Source organism: Schistocerca cancellata, unplaced genomic scaffold, assembly GCF_023864275.1.
Source record: "Schistocerca cancellata isolate TAMUIC-IGC-003103 unplaced genomic scaffold, iqSchCanc2.1 HiC_scaffold_1114, whole genome shotgun sequence".
Lineage (NCBI taxonomy): Eukaryota > Metazoa > Arthropoda > Insecta > Orthoptera > Acrididae > Schistocerca > Schistocerca cancellata.
The window spans coordinates 26,638-41,000 of NW_026047113.1; the positions used below are offsets into that span (position 1 = coordinate 26,638).

Below are 14,363 nucleotides of genomic sequence, written 5' to 3' on the forward strand. Positions count from 1 at the left end.
CTGTTACGCAGCAGTGCTAAATTCCGAAAAGTAACTAAATAAATAAATAAATAAAAAAAAACCAACCGTTCTCGTGCCATCACCCAAGTTAAGCAACAACGTTAGTATTCGGATCGGCGACTGCCTGGGACCTCTGGCTGTCTTCATATTTTGCTTTCTTGTCGCCAGCCCTGCCAGCCGTCTCTTCACGCTACCTTTCCGATGCGACAAAGATGTTTCCACAATGACTTAAATCTGTTGTAATAAACAAAAGATACGATATTAGGGAACTCAGTTTGAAGAAGCGTGTGCCAAGGAAGATTTCCAAAGTGTCTCTGGAAATAACAAAACAGTATTAAGCGGCAGAAATGTTCCGAAATACGTCCGGGCTTATTGTTTTGTAGCAGTGTACACGTGCAAATTTGTAAACAAAAATTCTGTGTCTTCTGTCCTTGGTTTCGCACCTTTCCATGGCACGGCACAGCGCTGCTCTAGTAGCTCCGAACGGCCGCCCACGGCGTCTCGGACACGCCGGTCAGGCCCGCGCCCGTCTCGCAGATGTTTCTCGTGCTTGTGCTGTCATATGGGCCGCGACCCGAGCGGCAGCGAGCGGCAGTCGAGCAAAGTCGGGACAAGTCGGGACGGGAGGGGGGACAGGCGCGAATGCAAATGCACCGCGCAAATTACGCATAAATCTGGAAGCGCGGCGTGTGTCAGGCAGGTGAGAAAGCTTCCGTCGGTCCAGCAGGACACTGCAACACCCCGCGCAGTGCCCCCGCCGCCCGGCCGCGCGCAAGCCCTGCGCCGGATAACAGGAACAAGGCGCGTCGCCAGTGGGTGTCGGAGGCCGCACGCACCAAACGAATGACAGGCGGTGCATCGAGCAGCTGTGTTGTGCGTCTCACCTACGTTCGGCAGTCGCCTATGAGACGCCGAGGCGAGCGCGCACTCCGCGCCACCTTCGAGGTGGAAAGACGCGCTTTGCGTCAAATGTGCCACGGAAAGCGGCGATTGCGTGTGTTGGGAGAAGAGGCGAATGCTTCCTCCGTGGTGCGGCTACAGTATAAGGACGCCAACGGCCATACCATGTTGACTACACCGGTTCTCGTCCGATCACCGAAGTTAAGCAACATCGGGCGCGGTTAGTACTTGGATGGGTGACCGCCTGGGAACACCGCGTGCTGTTGGCTCTTTCTCATTTTTTCATTTTTACGTCGCTACACCTGCCAGGCCTCTTTTCATAATAACTTTCAGGTGTCGACAAAGATGCTTCCACAAGCATTTTAAAGTACTGTATTAAACGTAAGATACGAAATTACGGTAATGAACTCGGTTTGAGTAAGAATGCGCGAAGGAAGAGTGCTAGGAACTCGTTGAAAATGACAAAACACTACCAATCGACAGATGTGTTCTTGAAATGCGCCAGAGCCTACTGTTACGCAGCAGTGCTAAATTCCGAAAAGTAACTAAATAAATAAATAAATAAAAAAAAACCAACCGTTCTCGTGCCATCACCCAAGTTAAGCAACAACGTTAGTATTCGGATCGGCGACTGCCTGGGACCTCTGGCTGTCTTCATATTTTGCTTTCTTGTCGCCAGCCCTGCCAGCCGTCTCTTCACGCTACCTTTCCGATGCGACAAAGATGTTTCCACAATGACTTAAATCTGTTGTAATAAACAAAAGATACGATATTAGGGAACTCAGTTTGAAGAAGCGTGTGCCAAGGAAGATTTCCAAAGTGTCTCTGGAAATAACAAAACAGTATTAAGCGGCAGAAATGTTCCGAAATACGTCCGGGCTTATTGTTTTGTAGCAGTGTACACGTGCAAATTTGTAAACAAAAATTCTGTGTCTTCTGTCCTTGGTTTCGCACCTTTCCATGGCACGGCACAGCGCTGCTCTAGTAGCTCCGAACGGCCGCCCACGGCGTCTCGGACACGCCGGTCAGGCCCGCGCCCGTCTCGCAGATGTTTCTCGTGCTTGTGCTGTCATATGGGCCGCGACCCGAGCGGCAGCGAGCGGCAGTCGAGCAAAGTCGGGACAAGTCGGGACGGGAGGGGGGACAGGCGCGAATGCAAATGCACCGCGCAAATTACGCATAAATCTGGAAGCGCGGCGTGTGTCAGGCAGGTGAGAAAGCTTCCGTCGGTCCAGCAGGACACTGCAACACCCCGCGCAGTGCCCCCGCCGCCCGGCCGCGCGCAAGCCCTGCGCCGGATAACAGGAACAAGGCGCGTCGCCAGTGGGTGTCGGAGGCCGCACGCACCAAACGAATGACAGGCGGTGCATCGAGCAGCTGTGTTGTGCGTCTCACCTACGTTCGGCAGTCGCCTATGAGACGCCGAGGCGAGCGCGCACTCCGCGCCACCTTCGAGGTGGAAAGACGCGCTTTGCGTCAAATGTGCCACGGAAAGCGGCGATTGCGTGTGTTGGGAGAAGAGGCGAATGCTTCCTCCGTGGTGCGGCTACAGTATAAGGACGCCAACGGCCATACCATGTTGACTACACCGGTTCTCGTCCGATCACCGAAGTTAAGCAACATCGGGCGCGGTTAGTACTTGGATGGGTGACCGCCTGGGAACACCGCGTGCTGTTGGCTCTTTCTCATTTTTTCATTTTTACGTCGCTACACCTGCCAGGCCTCTTTTCATAATAACTTTCAGGTGTCGACAAAGATGCTTCCACAAGCATTTTAAAGTACTGTATTAAACGTAAGATACGAAATTACGGTAATGAACTCGGTTTGAGTAAGAATGCGCGAAGGAAGAGTGCTAGGAACTCGTTGAAAATGACAAAACACTACCAATCGACAGATGTGTTCTTGAAATGCGCCAGAGCCTACTGTTACGCAGCAGTGCTAAATTCCGAAAAGTAACTAAATAAATAAATAAATAAAAAAAAACCAACCGTTCTCGTGCCATCACCCAAGTTAAGCAACAACGTTAGTATTCGGATCGGCGACTGCCTGGGACCTCTGGCTGTCTTCATATTTTGCTTTCTTGTCGCCAGCCCTGCCAGCCGTCTCTTCACGCTACCTTTCCGATGCGACAAAGATGTTTCCACAATGACTTAAATCTGTTGTAATAAACAAAAGATACGATATTAGGGAACTCAGTTTGAAGAAGCGTGTGCCAAGGAAGATTTCCAAAGTGTCTCTGGAAATAACAAAACAGTATTAAGCGGCAGAAATGTTCCGAAATACGTCCGGGCTTATTGTTTTGTAGCAGTGTACACGTGCAAATTTGTAAACAAAAATTCTGTGTCTTCTGTCCTTGGTTTCGCACCTTTCCATGGCACGGCACAGCGCTGCTCTAGTAGCTCCGAACGGCCGCCCACGGCGTCTCGGACACGCCGGTCAGGCCCGCGCCCGTCTCGCAGATGTTTCTCGTGCTTGTGCTGTCATATGGGCCGCGACCCGAGCGGCAGCGAGCGGCAGTCGAGCAAAGTCGGGACAAGTCGGGACGGGAGGGGGGACAGGCGCGAATGCAAATGCACCGCGCAAATTACGCATAAATCTGGAAGCGCGGCGTGTGTCAGGCAGGTGAGAAAGCTTCCGTCGGTCCAGCAGGACACTGCAACACCCCGCGCAGTGCCCCCGCCGCCCGGCCGCGCGCAAGCCCTGCGCCGGATAACAGGAACAAGGCGCGTCGCCAGTGGGTGTCGGAGGCCGCACGCACCAAACGAATGACAGGCGGTGCATCGAGCAGCTGTGTTGTGCGTCTCACCTACGTTCGGCAGTCGCCTATGAGACGCCGAGGCGAGCGCGCACTCCGCGCCACCTTCGAGGTGGAAAGACGCGCTTTGCGTCAAATGTGCCACGGAAAGCGGCGATTGCGTGTGTTGGGAGAAGAGGCGAATGCTTCCTCCGTGGTGCGGCTACAGTATAAGGACGCCAACGGCCATACCATGTTGACTACACCGGTTCTCGTCCGATCACCGAAGTTAAGCAACATCGGGCGCGGTTAGTACTTGGATGGGTGACCGCCTGGGAACACCGCGTGCTGTTGGCTCTTTCTCATTTTTTCATTTTTACGTCGCTACACCTGCCAGGCCTCTTTTCATAATAACTTTCAGGTGTCGACAAAGATGCTTCCACAAGCATTTTAAAGTACTGTATTAAACGTAAGATACGAAATTACGGTAATGAACTCGGTTTGAGTAAGAATGCGCGAAGGAAGAGTGCTAGGAACTCGTTGAAAATGACAAAACACTACCAATCGACAGATGTGTTCTTGAAATGCGCCAGAGCCTACTGTTACGCAGCAGTGCTAAATTCCGAAAAGTAACTAAATAAATAAATAAATAAAAAAAAACCAACCGTTCTCGTGCCATCACCCAAGTTAAGCAACAACGTTAGTATTCGGATCGGCGACTGCCTGGGACCTCTGGCTGTCTTCATATTTTGCTTTCTTGTCGCCAGCCCTGCCAGCCGTCTCTTCACGCTACCTTTCCGATGCGACAAAGATGTTTCCACAATGACTTAAATCTGTTGTAATAAACAAAAGATACGATATTAGGGAACTCAGTTTGAAGAAGCGTGTGCCAAGGAAGATTTCCAAAGTGTCTCTGGAAATAACAAAACAGTATTAAGCGGCAGAAATGTTCCGAAATACGTCCGGGCTTATTGTTTTGTAGCAGTGTACACGTGCAAATTTGTAAACAAAAATTCTGTGTCTTCTGTCCTTGGTTTCGCACCTTTCCATGGCACGGCACAGCGCTGCTCTAGTAGCTCCGAACGGCCGCCCACGGCGTCTCGGACACGCCGGTCAGGCCCGCGCCCGTCTCGCAGATGTTTCTCGTGCTTGTGCTGTCATATGGGCCGCGACCCGAGCGGCAGCGAGCGGCAGTCGAGCAAAGTCGGGACAAGTCGGGACGGGAGGGGGGACAGGCGCGAATGCAAATGCACCGCGCAAATTACGCATAAATCTGGAAGCGCGGCGTGTGTCAGGCAGGTGAGAAAGCTTCCGTCGGTCCAGCAGGACACTGCAACACCCCGCGCAGTGCCCCCGCCGCCCGGCCGCGCGCAAGCCCTGCGCCGGATAACAGGAACAAGGCGCGTCGCCAGTGGGTGTCGGAGGCCGCACGCACCAAACGAATGACAGGCGGTGCATCGAGCAGCTGTGTTGTGCGTCTCACCTACGTTCGGCAGTCGCCTATGAGACGCCGAGGCGAGCGCGCACTCCGCGCCACCTTCGAGGTGGAAAGACGCGCTTTGCGTCAAATGTGCCACGGAAAGCGGCGATTGCGTGTGTTGGGAGAAGAGGCGAATGCTTCCTCCGTGGTGCGGCTACAGTATAAGGACGCCAACGGCCATACCATGTTGACTACACCGGTTCTCGTCCGATCACCGAAGTTAAGCAACATCGGGCGCGGTTAGTACTTGGATGGGTGACCGCCTGGGAACACCGCGTGCTGTTGGCTCTTTCTCATTTTTTCATTTTTACGTCGCTACACCTGCCAGGCCTCTTTTCATAATAACTTTCAGGTGTCGACAAAGATGCTTCCACAAGCATTTTAAAGTACTGTATTAAACGTAAGATACGAAATTACGGTAATGAACTCGGTTTGAGTAAGAATGCGCGAAGGAAGAGTGCTAGGAACTCGTTGAAAATGACAAAACACTACCAATCGACAGATGTGTTCTTGAAATGCGCCAGAGCCTACTGTTACGCAGCAGTGCTAAATTCCGAAAAGTAACTAAATAAATAAATAAATAAAAAAAAACCAACCGTTCTCGTGCCATCACCCAAGTTAAGCAACAACGTTAGTATTCGGATCGGCGACTGCCTGGGACCTCTGGCTGTCTTCATATTTTGCTTTCTTGTCGCCAGCCCTGCCAGCCGTCTCTTCACGCTACCTTTCCGATGCGACAAAGATGTTTCCACAATGACTTAAATCTGTTGTAATAAACAAAAGATACGATATTAGGGAACTCAGTTTGAAGAAGCGTGTGCCAAGGAAGATTTCCAAAGTGTCTCTGGAAATAACAAAACAGTATTAAGCGGCAGAAATGTTCCGAAATACGTCCGGGCTTATTGTTTTGTAGCAGTGTACACGTGCAAATTTGTAAACAAAAATTCTGTGTCTTCTGTCCTTGGTTTCGCACCTTTCCATGGCACGGCACAGCGCTGCTCTAGTAGCTCCGAACGGCCGCCCACGGCGTCTCGGACACGCCGGTCAGGCCCGCGCCCGTCTCGCAGATGTTTCTCGTGCTTGTGCTGTCATATGGGCCGCGACCCGAGCGGCAGCGAGCGGCAGTCGAGCAAAGTCGGGACAAGTCGGGACGGGAGGGGGGACAGGCGCGAATGCAAATGCACCGCGCAAATTACGCATAAATCTGGAAGCGCGGCGTGTGTCAGGCAGGTGAGAAAGCTTCCGTCGGTCCAGCAGGACACTGCAACACCCCGCGCAGTGCCCCCGCCGCCCGGCCGCGCGCAAGCCCTGCGCCGGATAACAGGAACAAGGCGCGTCGCCAGTGGGTGTACAGGGGGTGCAACGAGCAGCAGTGCGTCTCACACACGCGGCGGTGCGCCCGCCAATTCGGCCGTCACTCTGCTGGGACGCCGGGCGCGCCTCCCCCCGCCGTCCACGAGGAACTGGCGGTTGCGGAAGGAAGCGCTTTCGTCAAATGCGGCCGAAAACTAACATTTTGTGTGTTGGGAGAAAAGCCGAACGCGAATTCTGCCGTGCTCCTACATTAGATGAGCGCCAACGGCCATACCATGATGAATACACCGGTTCTCGTCCGATCACCGAAGTTAAGCATCATCGGGCCCGGCTAGTACTTGGATGGGTGACCGCCTGGGAAACCCGGGTGCTGCTGGCTCCCTTCCTGTTTTTTTTTGTTATGTCACCAGCCCAATTTTCAAACTACCTTTCTGTTGTGACAAAGATGCTTCTTTATGCCTTTTAAACTACTGTAATGGTACGAAAATGCAGTAATTAACTCAGTTTGAGGGAGAATGTGCTAACCAAGTTTGCCAAGAGGACTTTGAGAACGACAAAACAGTACGAATCGGCAGGTGATTTCTGAAATACGTCACCGCCTATTGTTGTGTAGGAGTGTAGAGTTCCAAATTTGATTTGTAACCACGAATTTATTCCTTAGTCGTCTCGTCTCGTCTCGTCTCGTCTCGTCCCGCAGACGTTTGTCGTGCTAGCGCTGTCATATGGACCACGACCCGAGCGGCAGCGAGCGGCAGTCGAGCAAAGTCGGGACAAGTCGGGACGGGGACAGGGACAGGGATAGGAATGGTGCGAATGCACTAGAAAGTACGCAGACACCTGGTGTGAGGCGAGGCGAGGCGAGGCGAGGCGAGGAAGCCCACATCGCTACCAGTGGGCCCTCCAGCACGACACTGCCACACACCGCACAGGCCCTCCGCTGAACACCAGGGACAAGATGCGTCCTCCGCTAGTGTCGAAGGCTGCACGCGCCCAGCGAATGACAGGGGGTGCAACGAGCAGCAGTGCGTCTCACACACGCGGCGGTGCGCCCGCCAATTCGGCCGTCACTCTGCTGGGACGCCGGGCGCGCCTCCCCCCGCCATCCACGAGGAACTGGCTGTTGCGGAAGGAAGCGCTTTCGTCAAATGCGGCCGAAAACTAACATTTTGTGTGTTGGGAGAAAAGCCGAACGCGAATTCTGCCGTGCTCCTACATTAGATGAGCGCCAACGGCCATACCATGATGAATACAGCGGTTCTCGTCCGATCACCGAAGTTAAGCATCATCGGGCCCGGCTAGTACTTGGATGGGTGACCGCCTGGGAAACCCGGGTGCTGCTGGCTCCCTTCCTGTTTTATTTTGTTATGTCACCAGCCCAATTTTCAAACTACCTTTCTGTTGTGACAAAGATGCTTCTTTATGCCTTTTAAACTACTGTAATGGTACGAAAATGCAGTAATTAACTCAGTTTGAGGGAGAATGTGCTAACCAAGTTTGCCGAGAGGACTTTGAAAACGACAAAACAGTACGAATCGGCAGGTGATTTCTGAAATACGTCACCGCCTATTGTTGTGTAGGAGTGTAGAGTTCCAAATTGTAACCACGAATTTATTCCTTAGTCGTCTCGTCCCGTCTCGTCTCGTCTCGTCCCGCAGACGTTTGTCGTGCTTGCGCTGTCATATGGACCACGACCCGAGCGGCAGCGAGCGGCAGTCGAGCAAAGTCGGGACAAGTCGGGACGGGGACAGGGACAGGGATAGGAATGGTGCGAATGCACTGCAAACTACGCAGACACCTGGTGTGAGGCGAGGCGAGGCGAGGCGAGGCGAGGCGAGGAAGCCCACATCGCTACCAGTGGGCCCTCCAGCACGACACTGCCACACACCGCACAGGCCCTCCGCTGAACACCAGGGACAAGATGCGTCCTCCGCTAGTGTCGAAGGCTGCACGCGCCCAGCGAATGACAGGGGGTGCAACGAGCAGCAGTGCGTCTCACACACGCGGCGGTGCGCCCGCCAATTCGGCCGTCACTCTGCTGGGACGCCGGGCGCGCCTCCCCCCGCCGTCCACGAGGAACTGGCTGTTGCGGAAGGAAGCGCTTTCGTCAAATGCGGCCGAAAACTAACATTTTGTGTGTTGGGAGAAAAGCCGAACGCGAATTCTGCCGTGCTCCTACATTAGATGAGCGCCAACGGCCATACCATGATGAATACAGCGGTTCTCGTCCGATCACCGAAGTTAAGCATCATCGGGCCCGGCTAGTACTTGGATGGGTGACCGCCTGGGAAACCCGGGTGCTGCTGGCTCCCTTCCTGTTTTATTTTGTTATGTCACCAGCCCAATTTTCAAACTACCTTTCTGTTGTGACAAAGATGCTTCTTTATGCCTTTTAAACTACTGTAATGGTACGAAAATGCAGTAATTAACTCAGTTTGAGGGAGAATGTGCTAACCAAGTTTGCCGAGAGGACTTTGAAAACGACAAAACAGTACGAATCGGCAGGTGATTTCTGAAATACGTCACCGCCTATTGTTGTGTAGGAGTGTAGAGTTCCAAATTTGAATTGTAACCACGAATTTATTCCTTAGTCGTCTCGTCTCGTCTCGTCCCGCAGACGTTTGTCGTGCTTGCGCTGTCATATGGACCACGACCCGAGCGGCAGCGAGCGGCAGTCGAGCAAAGTCGGGACAAGTCGGGACGGGGACAGGGACAGGGATAGGAATGGTGCGAATGCACTGCAAACTACGCAGACACCTGGTGTGAGGCGAGGCGAGGCGAGGCGAGGCGAGGAAGCCCACATCCCTACCAGTGGGCCCTCCAGCACGACACTGCCACACCCCGCACAGGCCCTCCGCTGAACACCAGGGACAAGATGCGTCCTCTGCTAGTGTCGAAGGCTGCACGCACCCAGCGAATGACAGGGGGTGCAACGAGCAGCAGTGCGTCTCACACACGCGGCGGTGCGCCCGCCAATTCGGCCGTCACTCTGCTGGGACGCCGGGCGCGCCTCCCCCCGCCGTCCACGAGGAACTGGCGGTTGCGGAAGGAAGCGCTTTCGTCAAATGCGGCCGAAAACTAACATTTTGTGTGTTGGGAGAAAAGCCGAACGCGAATTCTGCCGTGCTCCTACATTAGATGAGCGCCAACGGCCATACCATGATGAATACACCGGTTCTCGTCCGATCACCGAAGTTAAGCATCATCGGGCCCGGCTAGTACTTGGATGGGTGACCGCCTGGGAAACCCGGGTGCTGCTGGCTCCCTTCCTGTTTTTTTTTGTTATGTCACCAGCCCAATTTTCAAACTACCTTTCTGTTGTGACAAAGATGCTTCTTTATGCCTTTTAAACTACTGTAATGGTACGAAAATGCAGTAATTAACTCAGTTTGAGGGAGAATGTGCTAACCAAGTTTGCCAAGAGGACTTTGAGAACGACAAAACAGTACGAATCGGCAGGTGATTTCTGAAATACGTCACCGCCTATTGTTGTGTAGGAGTGTAGAGTTCCAAATTTGATTTGTAACCACGAATTTATTCCTTAGTCGTCTCGTCTCGTCTCGTCTCGTCTCGTCCCGCAGACGTTTGTCGTGCTAGCGCTGTCATATGGACCACGACCCGAGCGGCAGCGAGCGGCAGTCGAGCAAAGTCGGGACAAGTCGGGACGGGGACAGGGACAGGGATAGGAATGGTGCGAATGCACTAGAAAGTACGCAGACACCTGGTGTGAGGCGAGGCGAGGCGAGGCGAGGCGAGGAAGCCCACATCGCTACCAGTGGGCCCTCCAGCACGACACTGCCACACACCGCACAGGCCCTCCGCTGAACACCAGGGACAAGATGCGTCCTCCGCTAGTGTCGAAGGCTGCACGCGCCCAGCGAATGACAGGGGGTGCAACGAGCAGCAGTGCGTCTCACACACGCGGCGGTGCGCCCGCCAATTCGGCCGTCACTCTGCTGGGACGCCGGGCGCGCCTCCCCCCGCCGTCCACGAGGAACTGGCTGTTGCGGAAGGAAGCGCTTTCGTCAAATGCGGCCGAAAACTAACATTTTGTGTGTTGGGAGAAAAGCCGAACGCGAATTCTGCCGTGCTCCTACATTAGATGAGCGCCAACGGCCATACCATGATGAATACAGCGGTTCTCGTCCGATCACCGAAGTTAAGCATCATCGGGCCCGGCTAGTACTTGGATGGGTGACCGCCTGGGAAACCCGGGTGCTGCTGGCTCCCTTCCTGTTTTATTTTGTTATGTCACCAGCCCAATTTTCAAACTACCTTTCTGTTGTGACAAAGATGCTTCTTTATGCCTTTTAAACTACTGTAATGGTACGAAAATGCAGTAATTAACTCAGTTTGAGGGAGAATGTGCTAACCAAGTTTGCCGAGAGGACTTTGAAAACGACAAAACAGTACGAATCGGCAGGTGATTTCTGAAATACGTCACCGCCTATTGTTGTGTAGGAGTGTAGAGTTCCAAATTTGATTTGTAACCACGAATTTATTCCTTAGTCGTCTCGTCTCGTCTCGTCTCGTCTCGTCCCGCAGACGTTTGTCGTGCTTGCGCTGTCATATGGACCACGACCCGAGCGGCAGCGAGCGGCAGTCGAGCAAAGTCGGGACAAGTCGGGACGGGGACAGGGACAGGGATAGGAATGGTGCGAATGCACTGCAAACTACGCAGACACCTGGTGTGAGGCGAGGCGAGGCGAGGCGAGGCGAGGAAGCCCACATCGCTACCAGTGGGCCCTCCAGCACGACACTGCCACACACCGCACAGGCCCTCCGCTGAACACCAGGGACAAGATGCGTCCTCCGCTAGTGTCGAAGGCTGCACGCGCCCAGCGAATGACAGGGGGTGCAACGAGCAGCAGTGCGTCTCACACACGCGGCGGTGCGCCCGCCAATTCGGCCGTCACTCTGCTGGGACGCCGGGCGCGCCTCCCCCCGCCGTCCACGAGGAACTGGCTGTTGCGGAAGGAAGCGCTTTCGTCAAATGCGGCCGAAAACTAACATTTTGTGTGTTGGGAGAAAAGCCGAACGCGAATTCTGCCGTGCTCCTACATTAGATGAGCGCCAACGGCCATACCATGATGAATACAGCGGTTCTCGTCCGATCACCGAAGTTAAGCATCATCGGGCCCGGCTAGTACTTGGATGGGTGACCGCCTGGGAAACCCGGGTGCTGCTGGCTCCCTTCCTGTTTTATTTTGTTATGTCACCAGCCCAATTTTCAAACTACCTTTCTGTTGTGACAAAGATGCTTCTTTATGCCTTTTAAACTACTGTAATGGTACGAAAATGCAGTAATTAACTCAGTTTGAGGGAGAATGTGCTAACCAAGTTTGCCGAGAGGACTTTGAAAACGACAAAACAGTACGAATCGGCAGGTGATTTCTGAAATACGTCACCGCCTATTGTTGTGTAGGAGTGTAGAGTTCCAAATTTGATTTGTAACCACGAATTTATTCCTTAGTCGTCTCGTCTCGTCTCGTCTCGTCTCGTCCCGCAGACGTTTGTCGTGCTTGCGCTGTCATATGGACCACGACCCGAGCGGCAGCGAGCGGCAGTCGAGCAAAGTCGGGACAAGTCGGGACGGGGACAGGGACAGGGATAGGAATGGTGCGAATGCACTAGAAAGTACGCAGACACCTGGTGTGAGGCGAGGCGAGGCGAGGCGAGGCGAGGAAGCCCACATCGCTACCAGTGGGCCCTCCAGCACGACACTGCCACACACCGCACAGGCCCTCCGCTGAACACCAGGGACAAGATGCGTCCTCCGCTAGTGTCGAAGGCTGCACGCGCCCAGCGAATGACAGGGGGTGCAACGAGCAGCAGTGCGTCTCACACACGCGGCGGTGCGCCCGCCAATTCGGCCGTCACTCTGCTGGGACGCCGGGCGCGCCTCCCCCCGCCGTCCACGAGGAACTGGCTGTTGCGGAAGGAAGCGCTTTCGTCAAATGCGGCCGAAAACTAACATTTTGTGTGTTGGGAGAAAAGCCGAACGCGAATTCTGCCGTGCTCCTACATTAGATGAGCGCCAACGGCCATACCATGATGAATACAGCGGTTCTCGTCCGATCACCGAAGTTAAGCATTATCGGGCCCGGCTAGTACTTGGATGGGTGACCGCCTGGGAAACCCGGGTGCTGCTGGCTCCCTTCCTGTTTTATTTTGTTATGTCACCAGCCCAATTTTCAAACTACCTTTCTGTTGTGACAAAGATGCTTCTTTATGCCTTTTAAACTACTGTAATGGTACGAAAATGCAGTAATTAACTCAGTTTGAGGGAGAATGTGCTAACCAAGTTTGCCGAGAGGACTTTGAAAACGACAAAACAGTACGAATCGGCAGGTGATTTCTGAAATACGTCACCGCCTATTGTTGTGTAGGAGTGTAGAGTTCCAAATTTGAATTGTAACCACGAATTTATTCCTTAGTCGTCTCGTCTCGTCTCGTCCCGCAGACGTTTGTCGTGCTTGCGCTGTCATATGGACCACGACCCGAGCGGCAGCGAGCGGCAGTCGAGCAAAGTCGGGACAAGTCGGGACGGGGACAGGGACAGGGATAGGAATGGTGCGAATGCACTGCAAACTACGCAGACACCTGGTGTGAGGCGAGGCGAGGCGAGGCGAGGCGAGGAAGCCCACATCCCTACCAGTGGGCCCTCCAGCACGACACTGCCACACCCCGCACAGGCCCTCCGCTGAACACCAGGGACAAGATGCGTCCTCTGCTAGTGTCGAAGGCTGCACGCACCCAGCGAATGACAGGGGGTGCAACGAGCAGCAGTGCGTCTCACACACGCGGCGGTGCGCCCGCCAATTCGGCCGTCACTCTGCTGGGACGCCGGGCGCGCCTCCCCCCGCCGTCCACGAGGAACTGGCGGTTGCGGAAGGAAGCGCTTTCGTCAAATGCGGCCGAAAACTAACATTTTGTGTGTTGGGAGAAAAGCCGAACGCGAATTCTGCCGTGCTCCTACATTAGATGAGCGCCAACGGCCATACCATGATGAATACACCGGTTCTCGTCCGATCACCGAAGTTAAGCATCATCGGGCCCGGCTAGTACTTGGATGGGTGACCGCCTGGGAAACCCGGGTGCTGCTGGCTCCCTTCCAGTTTTTTTTTGTTATGTCACCAGCCCAATTTTCAAACTACCTTTCTGTTGTGACAAAGATGCTTCTTTATGCCTTTTAAACTACTGTAATGGTACGAAAATGCAGTAATTAACTCAGTTTGAGGGAGAATGTGCTAACCAAGTTTGCCAAGAGGACTTTGAGAACGACAAAACAGTACGAATCGGCAGGTGATTTCTGAAATACGTCACCGCCTATTGTTGTGTAGGAGTGTAGAGTTCCAAATTGTAACCACGAATTTATTCCTTAGTCGTCTCGTCTCGTCTCGTCTCGTCTCGTCCCGCAGACGTTTGTCGTGCTTGCGCTGTCATATGGACCACGACCCGAGCGGCAGCGAGCGGCAGTCGAGCAAAGTCGGGACAAGTCGGGACGGGGACAGGGACAGGGATAGGAATGGTGCGAATGCACTGCAAACTACGCAGACACCTGGTGTGAGGCGAGGCGAGGCGAGGCGAGGCGAGGAAGCCCACATCGCTACCAGTGGGCCCTCCAGCACGACACTGCCACACACCGCACAGGCCCTCCGCTGAACACCAGGGACAAGATGCGTCCTCCGCTAGTGTCGAAGGCTGCACGCGCCCAGCGAATGACAGGGGGTGCAACGAGCAGCAGTGCGTCTCACACACGCGGCGGTGCGCCCGCCAATTCGGCCGTCACTCTGCTGGGACGCCGGGCGCGCCTCCCCCCGCCGTCCACGAGGAACTGGCTGTTGCGGAAGGAAGCGCTTTCGTCAAATGCGGCCGAAAACTAACATTTTGTGTGTTGGGAGAAAAGCCGAACGCGAATTCTGCCGTGCTCCTACA

At 54.1% G+C, this 14,363-nt stretch overlaps 12 non-coding genes across 12 annotated transcripts; all 12 read left to right on the forward strand.

The window, feature by feature from the left end:
• The first annotated feature begins 1,050 nt into the window (after nucleotides 1–1,050).
• LOC126158816 (5S ribosomal RNA) lies at nucleotides 1,051–1,169 on the forward strand. The gene has a single exon (XR_007533797.1). It is a non-coding gene; the product is annotated as a 5S ribosomal RNA (ribosomal RNA).
• A 1,292-nt stretch (nucleotides 1,170–2,461) lies between these two features.
• LOC126158828 (5S ribosomal RNA) lies at nucleotides 2,462–2,580 on the forward strand. Its single transcript, XR_007533808.1, has one exon. It is a non-coding gene; the product is annotated as a 5S ribosomal RNA (ribosomal RNA).
• Nucleotides 2,581–3,872: 1,292 nt separating this feature from the next.
• On the forward strand, nucleotides 3,873–3,991 carry LOC126158840 (5S ribosomal RNA). The gene has a single exon (XR_007533820.1). It is a non-coding gene; the product is annotated as a 5S ribosomal RNA (ribosomal RNA).
• Nucleotides 3,992–5,283: 1,292 nt separating this feature from the next.
• Nucleotides 5,284–5,402, forward strand: LOC126158853 (5S ribosomal RNA). The gene has a single exon (XR_007533831.1). It is a non-coding gene; the product is annotated as a 5S ribosomal RNA (ribosomal RNA).
• Nucleotides 5,403–6,688: 1,286 nt separating this feature from the next.
• On the forward strand, nucleotides 6,689–6,807 carry LOC126158947 (5S ribosomal RNA). Its single transcript, XR_007533920.1, has one exon. It is a non-coding gene; the product is annotated as a 5S ribosomal RNA (ribosomal RNA).
• An 845-nt stretch (nucleotides 6,808–7,652) lies between these two features.
• On the forward strand, nucleotides 7,653–7,771 carry LOC126158660 (5S ribosomal RNA). The gene has a single exon (XR_007533650.1). It is a non-coding gene; the product is annotated as a 5S ribosomal RNA (ribosomal RNA).
• Nucleotides 7,772–8,615: 844 nt separating this feature from the next.
• LOC126158661 (5S ribosomal RNA) lies at nucleotides 8,616–8,734 on the forward strand. Its single transcript, XR_007533651.1, has one exon. It is a non-coding gene; the product is annotated as a 5S ribosomal RNA (ribosomal RNA).
• Nucleotides 8,735–9,569: 835 nt separating this feature from the next.
• LOC126158961 (5S ribosomal RNA) lies at nucleotides 9,570–9,688 on the forward strand. Its single transcript, XR_007533932.1, has one exon. It is a non-coding gene; the product is annotated as a 5S ribosomal RNA (ribosomal RNA).
• Nucleotides 9,689–10,533: 845 nt separating this feature from the next.
• Nucleotides 10,534–10,652, forward strand: LOC126158662 (5S ribosomal RNA). The gene has a single exon (XR_007533652.1). It is a non-coding gene; the product is annotated as a 5S ribosomal RNA (ribosomal RNA).
• Nucleotides 10,653–11,497: 845 nt separating this feature from the next.
• On the forward strand, nucleotides 11,498–11,616 carry LOC126158664 (5S ribosomal RNA). The gene has a single exon (XR_007533654.1). It is a non-coding gene; the product is annotated as a 5S ribosomal RNA (ribosomal RNA).
• Nucleotides 11,617–12,461: 845 nt separating this feature from the next.
• On the forward strand, nucleotides 12,462–12,580 carry LOC126158897 (5S ribosomal RNA). The gene has a single exon (XR_007533872.1). It is a non-coding gene; the product is annotated as a 5S ribosomal RNA (ribosomal RNA).
• Nucleotides 12,581–13,415: 835 nt separating this feature from the next.
• On the forward strand, nucleotides 13,416–13,534 carry LOC126158973 (5S ribosomal RNA). Its single transcript, XR_007533943.1, has one exon. It is a non-coding gene; the product is annotated as a 5S ribosomal RNA (ribosomal RNA).
• The last annotated feature ends 829 nt before the right edge of the window (nucleotides 13,535–14,363 follow it).